A 12,664-nucleotide genomic window follows, 5' to 3' on the forward strand; every position below is an offset into this window, starting at 1 on the left:
GGAGTGGTGAATACTCACAATATGCATTGAGATGATGCAAATGGTTCCTTCAACTACGATCCACTTGTACCACTATCGATTCATACACGATGTTACACACTAATGAGTCTCTAATAGAAAGCTAACACTAATATATTTGCTACTACAATAGAATTATGCCAATATTGTGTCAAAAATTAATATTGATAAGTTACAGACATTTTTCTAAAATGGTGAAGTTTTATAACTCATGTGATTAGACAAATTTTGGATATTAATTTTCTAGAATTTTTGTAATATGAATTGAGGGTATTTCAACACATTTAAATGTGTCTAAGCTCTTAAAAAGCCAAAATATTATCAAACAGTTTCCAAAAATTCTCAAACTTTGTATTTAGATTCTAAACACAGTAGAGGTCTTCCATAAATTTTCCTTTGAATTTATGATACGATTAACTATTTTTGTCAAAATTTTAAGTCTTCCCAACAATATAAATTCGTGAAAAATTGAAATCAAATGATAAAATTCTATAACTTTTTATGATACTGCCATTAGACATAATTAAGCTGGGAAAAATATAAAAATGGATTTCCAAACTGTTTAACCCAATTTTAAAATTTTTGTGCATTTATTCTAATAAAAACTTAAATAAATAGCAAATATTTTCTGAAATTGCTCAAAAAAACAAATATTACTGTTCTTAAGCATTCTTAAGCTGGGAAAAATATAAAAATGGATTTATAAACTGTTTAACCTGATTTTATGATTTTTGTTTATTTATTCAAATAAAAATTGAAATTAATAGAAAACTGTTTCCAAAATATACCAAACTTTTTGTAACACTTTTATTATATATTTAGAAGCTTTGAAAAATAGAAAAGATATTTTTCAGATAGTCTTTCTATTTTTATTTGTTTTATCCTCTTAAACAATCATTAATTGGAGAATAATTATTAAACAGTTAAAGTAAATTATCAAAAATTTTGTAAACTTTATTTACAGTGTAAATAATCGGGAAAATCCTAATGGTGATTTTTGTATAGTGTAATCCGATTTTGTGGATTTAAATGTATTTAATCTTAGAAAATAGAAGAAAAATAGTATACTGAATATAAAAATCATCAAAATTTTTTATTTAGTGTTCTACTCTATTTTAAGGTCTTCTGCTAAAATTTTCATGAATTTTAGATGAGTAGAAATATTTTTCTCATTATTAGTCCATTATAAATACAAAAATCAGGGAAAAATAGGAATGCATTATGAAAAATTTTGAAAATATTTTACTAAGTCTTCCACATAGGATAGGAGCTGCGAAAATTATTATATAGAATTTTCAAATTCCTTAAAGTGGTTTTATGATTTATTTGAATTAAACAAAAAGAAAATTCAAAGCCATAGCAAATAGTAACAAAAATCGATGAAACTCATTGAGATGTCATCATTCACTTTTGGGGTCATCCAAGAATTTACCTATGATTTATAGACCTCAGAAAGTATTTTATATGATCTATTGCCCTATTTTCTTGCAATAATTATAATAATTCGAGATGAATGAATTATTTTCTGAAAATTTGTAGAACATCTCATTTTGTTGGTCGAATATAGGGGAAACATTGGATTTGATCAGAAAACTTGGTTTAGATATTTATTTGGGAATAAATCCTTTATAAACCCATTTGAAAGCTTTTTAACAACACACTTTGATGATCAAGCCTCTAAGCTTAAAGATCATCACGTGCATGTTGGTTTTTGGATTAAATACTACCTCCAACATCATAAAAATCATGGTTATGAACATATGATTCATAATCCACCCATAGAATGGTGTAGAAGAAGAAGAAAGTGCAAGAAAATATAAAGTTATGAAGGAAAAAGTGAAGGGGGAATGAAGGTTTTGTGATTACATCAAGAACAACACTTTATGATGAAAGTTTTGAGTGTTATGAGGTTATATTTTCTGGAAAATCTCGTGGTTTAGAGGGTGGAGAAGGGAGAGAATGAAGTTGGTAATTGAGAGTGTGAGAGAGTGAAGTGTGAAAGAGAAGGAAGAGTGTAAGAGTTGTTTAAATGATTTCTACTTTGGAAAGAGATATAGTGGGATTGAGAGAACGAATTTTAGGGGATGAAATAGGGTTTACCTCTCTTCCATTTTTCTAACATTCATATACTTTATAAAATTATAAAACTTTTATAAAATATTCACCTTAACCTATATATCATTCATAAAACCTTGATTTTTGCCTTATAAATTAAGGGTAATTGGTAATGACCTAAAATTTATTTCCTTGGTTATATTTTCTAATTTTAATTATTTTTAATTGATATTTTAAGGTTCATGATTATTTTAATTGAATTTTAGAGGTCAAATTTTATAAATTTAGGTTTTTAGGGCATTTAGGGTTTTTGAGAGTTTGTAAATCTTTGGATATCAAAATAAATAGAATCTTTGAGACTTCAAATTATCTTATGGTATTATAACTCTTTTATAGTTATAAATAATGTTTGTAACTTATTTTATCGGTTTATTGACATGCTATGTAGTGATTCCGAGATTCAAGCGAAATTGAGGAATCAAGTATACTAGCCCTAGTTTTCAACTGTAACTTAAGTTCCTACGAGACTTTGACCTAATATATACCACTAGGTTAAGTGCATGATGTGTATATGTGATTCATGAAAAGATGTTCGAGTCAAAGAACGACCCAAATATAGATAGTCACTACAGTTAAGTAGTTGTGGAATTCACATATCAATGTGAAATCTAAGTTCATTGTCCATCGTTTCTAATTGTTTCCAAGTTTCTAGTAGGTTATAATGTAACACCATGTTTATTTGTTAGATAAATAAATAAATTAATGAATGACTCCTGGCCCCAAAATTGATAATTATATAGCAAGGTGTTAGTTTTGGGGAGCTAAATGTCATAAGTTGGATTATTCGGGGGTCAAAGTAATAATTCGAGATTTATTTTGTAAAGATTTTAGAAGGCGGCGGTTATTTCGGACTTAATTTTTGTTATATCGAAGACATGGGCTGCTTGGTGATAATTAGGACTCAATATGTAAGAAATTATGGAAGTGAAGGATAAAATGTAAATTTTGGAGATATAATGTAAAGATTTATGGAATTGGGGGTTCAATTAGGGTAAATATGGGCTAAGTTTGAAAGAAAATGAGAGGGGAGGGACCAAAAGTGGCATCATTGGATAAGTTTAATAGGGTGGTCGGGTATATAGTCCACCGAGTAACCCTAACCCTAGTTGGGAAGTCCAGCCGCCACCTCTACTCTTGCAAATTACGGCCCTGAACCATCACCTCCGATTGAAGTCACCACCGCCGCCGTTGTAACTGAAGACGACTAGAAGCGCCGTCTTCGCCTCACTGCTGACGAGGAGGGGGAAGTCGATTTCCCGACGTGATGCTCGGAGGGTCGGAGTACGCTCGCTGTGGTTGATGTTAACCCCTCCTCCGTGTTCTCCCATAGCTGCAGCAGTTTACAACTGCCGACAGTCATCGCCAAGGGCTCGTCATGACCGGGATGCATCCGTCCAGCTCTTGCCATCAGGAGGAAAACGCCGGTACCGGTGAAGTCTCATTCGCACCTTCCTCATCGTGACGCTGCTGCTTCGCCGACGTTCTCTGGGCATGTTCGTATGGGAGAATGTTTCTTGGTTGGGAACCAAAAGAACCGCCGCCACCACCATGAGGTGGTGGCTGTTATGGCAGGATATTGATATCATCGTCGTGCGCCACTGGAAGGGGTGGCTGGATGCTTGAAAAACGAAGCATGTTTGGGTGTGGTTGTATTTCCATTAGCAGTAGGTGTGTTTGGGTGTTTTGTTTAGTTGGAGTTCATGGAAAAGCTACCGCCACCACCGTGAGGTGGTGGCTACCGCCATCTGCCGCCGCCGGCCACCATAAGGTGGCTTTGTGTGTTTAATTAGTGTAGTGTGTGTGTCTAATTGTGAGTTAATTGTAAATTGTAAAACAGTTGGAATAATGAAAGGAAAAATCAAACCACCACCATAGGGTGGTGGCTGCCGCCTCCTGCCGCTACCGGTCGCCGTGTCGGGTGGCGGTTGGCGGTGTGCTTTGATGGTGTTTTGACTTGTTTGTATGGTTGGACAATGGTACTAAGAAACCCTAATGGGCCTAATGAGGCTTAATGGACTTAATAAACCCTAATAGGCCTAATGAGGCTAAATGGAATTAATAAACCCTAATGGGCCCAATAAAGCTTAATGGACCTAAAAGCCAAATAGATGACTAATGGGCCTAGTAAAACCTTGATGATTCTAATGAACATTAATTAATCAAAATACATATCAATTGGGCCTATTGGGCTAAGATGGGGTTGGAAACCCTAATTAGGGTTTAGAAAACCCTCATATTAGATTTATGAGTTTGGCCTTTTGGACCCACTTTTAGGCCATTGGAATGGAATTGCGTGATTAAGCCCAATCACACCATATGAATTATTTAGAATAATGATGGACTCAATGGATTAAGTCCTTAATGGGTTAAGTGAGAAACACTTAACCCTAACTGTCATTTTATGAAGAAACCCTAATTTCACTTGGGTTTATTGTTGGGCCTTTTATTGGGCCTTAATGACTGGGTTATTAATGGGTCATCCAAGATCAAGCAAATGGACTAGAATAATTAATGGACTTTGAGGTAAGGCCCAATTTGGAAAATTGGGCCATAGATGGGCCATAGTTGGGCCTTAATGATTATATAATATTGGACCATTAAACTGTCAAAGCTTGGACTAGAATAAATGGTTGGACCTTATGGTAAGACCTTGTAAAGGTTTTGGCCTAATTTGGAAAATTGGGCCATATGTTGGGCTTTGAGCCATAGTTGGACTTTTGGGCCTTTGGATTGGGCCTCGAGCTTGAATCAAGCCAAGTTAGGGGTAGAGTAGTCTTTTACCCCCAAGCATGGACTTATGGTTATGTATTAGAGCTCAATTATTAATTGGGTGTTGTTCTGATGTTGACAGTTCAGGAATCTGTCATCCAGCAGCTGGGGTTGAGCCTGCAGGACTTCAGTAGTGTAGGGTTGAGTCTACGGGACATCAGCAGTGTGAGGTGAGTTACCTTCTAGTAGCGGTGGGTCTACGGCCACAATGTCGGCCCACTAGTAGGAGTTGTATGTTAGATGATTGTCTTTGTGAGATCATATAGGTTTGCTACTACCTGATATGTTATATGCTGGCATGATATGTTATATGTGATAGTAGTAGAGTTCGGTTATTAGGACCGAAGGGTAGGTCAGGCACCCCAGATATGTATGACAGTATGTGATGATATGTTTATAAGTTGGCATCATATATTATATGTGATAGTGGTAGTAAGAGGGGAATAGTCCCCAAGTTCGGTTGTTAGGACCAAAGGGTAGTTCGGACATCCCAGATATGTCTGATAGTATGTTTATGTTATGATATATATGATAGTAGCAGTAGGGGTAGAATAGTCCCCGAGGGTCGGTTGTTAGGACCGACGGGTATGTCAGCACCCCAGAATAACTTGACATGGGTAGGTCAGCACCCCATAATGGCTTGACACGGGTAGGTCGGCACCCCAGAATGGTCGTATCGGGTAGGTCGGGCACCCCAGAATTGCCCGACAGTATGTATGCTTTTGTGATTGTATGGTATGTGGTCTGATGGGGGAACTCACTACACTTTGTGCTTATCGTTTTCAGTTTTGGTTTCAGGTACTTCGTTTTCAAGAGAAAGGAGTTGGCTTGATTGCAGCGCATCACACTATGGTTTTCCGCTCACGAGATCTTTGGGATTACAATCTGATATTGTTTTATGATAACATGTTTTGATTATTTCTACTTTAGTTTTGACATGACATGATATTATGGATGTTTTCTTATACTGTTGGTTTTATAATAATATATTTAAAAATGAAATTTTTGGCCTGTATTTTTGGGATGTTACAAGTTGGTATCAGAGCCTTGGTTTGAGGGATTCGGGCACACTCCCGGGTGTGTCTAAACTCAAAATAAGGACTAGTATAAGAATTTTCCAAAGTAAAACCCTTTTATAAAAAGAAGTGAAAAGAATTTGAGAAAGGAACAAAACTTTGAAAAGAACAAAGTGTGTGATGCATGCAATCAGCCGAGCTCAAGTAAGTATTCCCCAAGATACCCATAAATGTTATGTTATGATCTGATATGATTATGAGAACTGCATGCAAGATTAGGGCTGAGGATCTAAGAGGATGCCTTATATGTCTATCGTATGTGCTTGTAGACTTGCATGCTAGTACTGGTCACTCAGTGATAGGATAACATGTTTAGGTTATGCCTGATTGTATGAGCCTTTGAATTGCATTTATAGATTCCTGATTAGAGGATAGAATGATTTGATTGGAACATGATTGTTAGAGTTTCCATTGTCTGAATGCCGGTTGCTTTGTGCTTTGTGGGACTTTTAGTGATGTGATCTAGCTATTATGTGAATATGTTAAGTCACATGTGGCACATGCTGGATAATCTCATAGTGATAAATTTGACCCTATTGCGGAGCTCTTGTTTGAGTCTAACCATTCTAGGGATGAGTCTTTTACTCGAAGGATTATCAGATCTCTGTTGCATGTGGCTATATTCATGAGGTAGCTAGTTGACATTACTGGGAATCTTTCAGCAGCTGAGGACTGGGTGGGTACGGAAACCTAGGAAATCATAGGATATGTTTCAGTGGATTAGTAGTGAGGATGATTGAAACTTGGGAGTACCAGTTTGAGGAATTGACTTGGAGGATTCGGGAGGATTGCTGAGGAAAGTATGGATAAGTGTGGAAGGTAGTATTCCGCCCATACTACTGAAAGCACATGATCCATACTCGAATCAGTAATGTAACAACGCAAATTTTCGAACAAAATTTTCGTTTAAAATAAAGTGAATTATTTCAACCAAATATAATTATTCCAAATTTCATATCAAAATACAATCATAAAATCCCCAAGATCTCAAAACATCAACAGTGTGTACGCGTCATGCCGGCGCCTTCCCACGGTCCTCGCTAGTACCTGAAACACATACATGACAACTGTAAGCATAAATGCTTAGTGAGTTCCCCAGTATACTACTTACGCATATACGCCTTTCCAGGCCTTGAGATAATCGCCTTCCGGCCCATAACATATTGCCTTCCGGCCCATAACATAATGCCTTCCGGCCCATAACATATTGCCTTCCGGCCCATAACATATTGCCTTCCGGCCCATAAACATATACAACAATTAATACATTAATCTTAACACATATAGCACGCATAGCAAATACCTTACCATTTATAGCACGTATAACACAAATCATATCCGACCTTCCGGTCACACAGTCAAACCCTTCCGGGTACAGTATAGTGAGAAGACTCACCTCGCGGGTAATGAAAGCTAGCGACTCCTGAAATCACTCGCACTCGATCCGCCGAGCTACAGACTCCCTATAATATCATATATCCCTTATTAATACTTTTATCTTTCAAGACAACTGACCCTAAGAAATTACATGTAGGTCAACTTTGGTCAACGGTCAACGGTCAACTTGACCGGACTCGGCGAGTGCAAAGGCGACTCGGCGAGTCTAGACGTCCTCCCCAACTTTCCCTGATGTTCCCTTTCTACTCGTCGAGTATCCCTCTTGGCTCGACGAGATCCTCGTGGAAGAATCGCGGGGCCACCCCGACTCCACTCGCCGAGTCTGAAGAACAGCTCGACGAGTTCCATTCAATCTCCAAGCTACTCGCCGAGTCTGTTCGTCGGACTCGGCGAGTCCCTGCCATGCAGTCGATCAAACTGCTTCCTGAGATACGTATTGTCCCGAAATACACAAGCATGGGACCTTCTGGACCTCTAAAGGTCCTAATACAGGGTTATAGTTGTTTGGGTAACAAGGTACTAATCCATCTAATCCCCAAATGGGTTCCATAACCCTAAATCCATGCACACATCAACATAACAGAAAAGATCCGAAATATTACCTGAATAACGCACTCTCTGTGTCCCCAAACCGCAGAACTCGAATCCCTTGCTGTTCCTTTAGCCAAAACTATTCTCCTCCTTGCACAACAATTTCTTCAAGGCCCTAATATCCTTCAATCTTGCTCTAGATGCCCACAGCCGTTTAGGGTTCTTCTCAGTCGACTAAAGACGGACAATGAAGGCCTATAAGTGCATTATATACGTTCCAAAACCAAACGGCTAGGGTTTCCGCTGAACAGCGCAGACTCGCCGAGTCCAGTCGCGAACCCGCGACCCAGTCTGTGGTCCTACTCGGCGAGTCTGGCACCAACTCGCCGAGTCCCCTCCTAAAACACCCCAAAAACAATATTATAAAAATACCTGAAATTCCGGGCTGTTACAACTCTCCCCCACTAGGACTAGACTTCGCCCTCGAAGTCTCACTCTGTAAATAACTCCGGATGTTGCTCCCGTATCTCACGCTCCGGCTCCCAAGTCATCTCCGATCCTTTCCGGTGTTGCCACTGAACCAACACCAGAGGTACCTCCTTGTTCCTTAGAACCTTGATCTTCCGATCCCTGATAGCTACTGGTCTCTCGGCGTAATTCAGGCTCGCATCCACCTGAATATCCTCTAGTGGAACCACTGCCGATTCATCGGCTATACACTTCCTCAACTGCGATACGTGAAAGGTATTGTGGATCTGCCCCAACTCTGCTGGCAACTCCAACCGATAAGCTACCCGGCCTACCCTTGCAATCACACGGAATGGACCTATGAACCGGGGCCCCAACTTGCCCCTCTTCCTGAACCGGATTACTCCTTTCCAAGGAGAAACCTTCAAGAGAACGAAGTCGCCAACCTGAAATTCAAGCTCGGACCGGCGTCTGTCCGCATAACTCTTCTGTCGGCTCTGGGCGGTCAATAACCTCTGTCTAACCTGCTGAATCTGCTCTGTCGTCTGGAGTACGATCTCTGTACTGCCCATCACTCTCTGTCCCACCTCTCCCCAGCAAATGGGGGTCCGACACCTCCTACCATACAACAACTCAAAAGGTGGCATACCAATGCTCGAATGATGGCTGTTGTTGTAGGAAAACTCTGCCAAAGGTAAATGCGCATCCCAGCTACCCCCGAAGTCTAACACACACGCTCGAAGCATGTCCTCCAGTGTCTGAATCGTCCGCTCGCTCTGACCGTCTGTCTGGGGATGGTATGCGGTACTAAAATGCAGTTTAGTACCCAGCTCCTCATGGAATTTCTTCCAGAACCTGGAAGTGAAGCGTACATCGCGGTCCGAAACAATCGAGATCAGCACTCCATGCTGAGATACCACCTCTCTCACATATAACTCCGCCAACTTCTCCGCTGATGAACTCTCGCTGATGGCAAGGAAGTGTGCACTCTTCGTCAATCTATCCACAATCACCCAAATTGCATCGACTCCTCTGGCAGTTCTCGGCAATTTGGTGATGAAATCCATAGTAATCTGTTCCCACTTCCACTCAGGAATCTCCAAAGGCTGCAACTTACCATGTGGTCTCTGGTGCTCGGCCTTAACCCTACGGCAGGTCAAACACCTCTCAACGAACCAGGCGACGTCTCTCTTCATACAAGGCCACCAGTATTCCTTCCTCAAGTCCAAATACATCTTTGTAGCACCGGGATGGATCGAGAATTTCGATCTGTGAGCCTCCTCCATCAAAGTAGCACGCGTACCGCCCACTAATGGTACCCAAATCCGACCCTGAAACATCAGAAGTCCTCGTCCATAGTAATAAAGATGAAATATTTGAGTATTTTGTGAATTATGTGAATTTATATGCTTATTATTTAATTATAAAGATATAATTAATAAAGAATAAAAACAAGCGTCAAAATTAAATTGTGAGATAAACCTGATATAATTACATAAAGTTGGAGAGTACGTTTCTGCCTACGCGTGGATATAAAGAACGTCGAAAACGGAGTTCGTATGCAAAAGATACGGCAGTTTTACGAAAATCAGACAGTAAAACACTGCTTTTCTTTAATCGCGTAAAACCGAATCGATCCTTTGCGGTACTTATGCTTTGCCGACGGTATTTCCGAGGGCGTTTTTGGACTCAAGATATGGTCTAGTATTTGATTTCATACTCGAAATATTTTTAACGAAAATATTTATAAAAGTTGCGAAAAAGGACATCGAGTGTCGTTTAGACGCAAAACTTTAAGTGCGATTTCCCGGGGTTCCATAACTCCAAAAATTAATCCGTTCGGGTTTCTGGAATCCTTGAATTACCCTCTTTCATAAGAAATTTTCAAAAACGCAATCCGATGTTGAGATCTCGAGACACCCGATTTTGTCTGTTTTGGACAATTAAAGGAGGAAAAACCCATGTGGACCCACATGACTTGCATGGGAGAAAAATCCCCAGCCAATTGCTTCTCCTCTTGGTCTTATCCACGTGATCTTCTCCTCATCCTCACTCTTTTGCTTGCACACTTCAATTTGTGAGTACATTGCTTGGCTGGAGGCATGGCCCAAACTTGTATGTGAGTGTGTGTGTTTACTATAAAATGAGGCTTAGACACCTTCATTTCTCACTCACAAAATCTGCCATCATCTTCCTCTTCTTCCCCTCTCTCTCTCTCTCAATCTTGATCTCTATATCCCTTTCTATCTCCCTTAGATTGAATAACCACCATTTCCACCACCTGCTGTTGTCACAAGCTCCTCCGTCCAGCACCAATCTTGCACCATCACTACCATATTGGTGCCACCGTAAGTCCTCCATCGCTAAGATTATTATTATTATTATTATTATTATTATTATTTTCCTATGTTGTTCGAACTCACTAGGGAAGCAAGGCAAATTCATGTGTTTTCTTTTTTTAAAACCTCATGCACATATGTGATGTATTTTCGATCAGTAGCCAAAAGAAAGAAGACATTCATTTCTTTTATTAGCCATACATACAAATTGTTTGTTTGATCAGTAAAATCTGAAAATAAAGCTCAAACTTCCATTTATTTTATTGAAAACAAACCCTCAAGTTGTGTTTAGTTTACAAAGTAGCCCATTCTTATTTCCTAATTTACAAACAACATATATATTTATATATGTAAATACGAAAGAAACATATATACATATTTTTCTTTTTTCCTTTTTCTTTTCCAAACTTCCATTTCAATTAACTACATATAGTCCTTATAGTAATTCAAAATAATTAAAAGCCCCCTCCATGGAATTTCATTGCAAAATAAGTCCAAGATGCAAACTTGGAATTTATATAATTCATGTTAGCCATTAATTTGAAAAGTATTGACAAACATAACACCATTTGATTTATTAAATTAGTAAATGGACCCCATACCTTGGTTAATTACCAAACTACCCTCCAAATATTAATTATATTAATATTTCCTTAGGAAACTAAATTTTCTCGGAGATTCATATTCACGGAAATACTACTCGACCTTCTCGCATCCATTCCAGAACACTAATCGTCTATCGAACGTTAAGGTGAGTGCATAGTTACTTTCAACTTACACATAGATATGAAGTATTTTATAAATTACGTGCTATGTGTGCATATTATCTGATTACTTGCTATCTATGCTGGATGAACGTTGTTATACATGTTTTCAATGATTTAAACTGTATATGTATTTTATATCTACGAAAATGTTGGGGTAAAACATGGGTAGATGTAATAGGTGATGCGTGATAAAATGATGAGAGGCCTCGATGTTGATGTTGTTGTTTCTGTCATCTAGCGGAGTATGGATGACGACCACGGACTCTTCTAGACAGTCCAGTGGAACACTAGCAGGCTCGCAACCTGTAGGTGTTTGTGAACGACGTGTTCACCGGTGTACTCCATCCCCCACATGGTTGCCTTTAGGACATTTATTGCTGAGGAATCCCCTTAGCAGTAGTGTCCGTCCCGATGATGATCCTTAGGCTAGGTCCCTTATGATAGGTGTTTAGGGACGTAAAGTGAGGATAACGGGAACGGGTAATCGGGTTATTGTTGATCGATGAAATTAATAAACTTATTTATTGTGGGTTGAAAACCCTATGTGCTCACCAGGCTCCCAAGCCTGACCCACTCAGTTTTATGTATTACAGGTAGTGGCGCATGAGCATAGATGTGATGTTTTGGACGAGGGATTACGGATATAGGCCTGTAGATATGAAATAATGTAGTAAGGCTTATATTGTACTGTTTATGCTTTTGATCTGTACGAACATGACATCCCAAGTCTTTTAATGAAATACATTTCTATGGAAATGCTTTTGATAAATCTTTATCATATTTTGTTTTGGGACAAATTCCGCAACACTTTCATTTAAAATGTAACTCTGATTTTTAAACAAAGCATAAACAAACCGGTCTTTTCTGGCCGTGATTTTGGGGATGTCACAGTTGGTATCAGAGCATTAGTTTAAGCGAACTAGGAATTTGTAGGATTTCTAGACTTAAACTTAGAATGCTAAGCGATGATTGTGAGGTGTGAGCACTAGCTTATTTTAGGAATTGTGCCTAAAATGCTTTTATGTGCTAAATGCTTTGTGCATGATATGTTGTTATTTGTTCGGATCTATGGTCTTTTGCCGACCGGATCTGGAAACCTTATGTGTTTAGGGTTCTAAACGTACGACTACGATATTAGAACTAGCATGTAAACGTTTCGGAGTGATAAGGACGATTTAAACGT

General features: G+C 38.9%; 1 long non-coding RNA gene across 1 annotated transcript; it reads left to right on the plus strand.

The window, feature by feature from the left end:
• Positions 1–10,446: 10,446 nt before the first annotated feature.
• LOC145094626 (uncharacterized) lies at positions 10,447–12,297 on the plus strand. Its single transcript, XR_013703443.1, has 3 exons — positions 10,447–10,723; positions 11,372–11,465; positions 12,075–12,297. It is a non-coding gene; the product is annotated as an uncharacterized LOC145094626 (long non-coding RNA).
• The last annotated feature ends 367 nt before the right edge of the window (positions 12,298–12,664 follow it).

This window comes from Lactuca serriola, chromosome 3 (genome assembly GCF_051521515.1).
Source record: "Lactuca serriola cultivar US96UC23 chromosome 3, Lser_US96UC23_V15, whole genome shotgun sequence".
Lineage (NCBI taxonomy): Eukaryota > Viridiplantae > Streptophyta > Magnoliopsida > Asterales > Asteraceae > Lactuca > Lactuca serriola.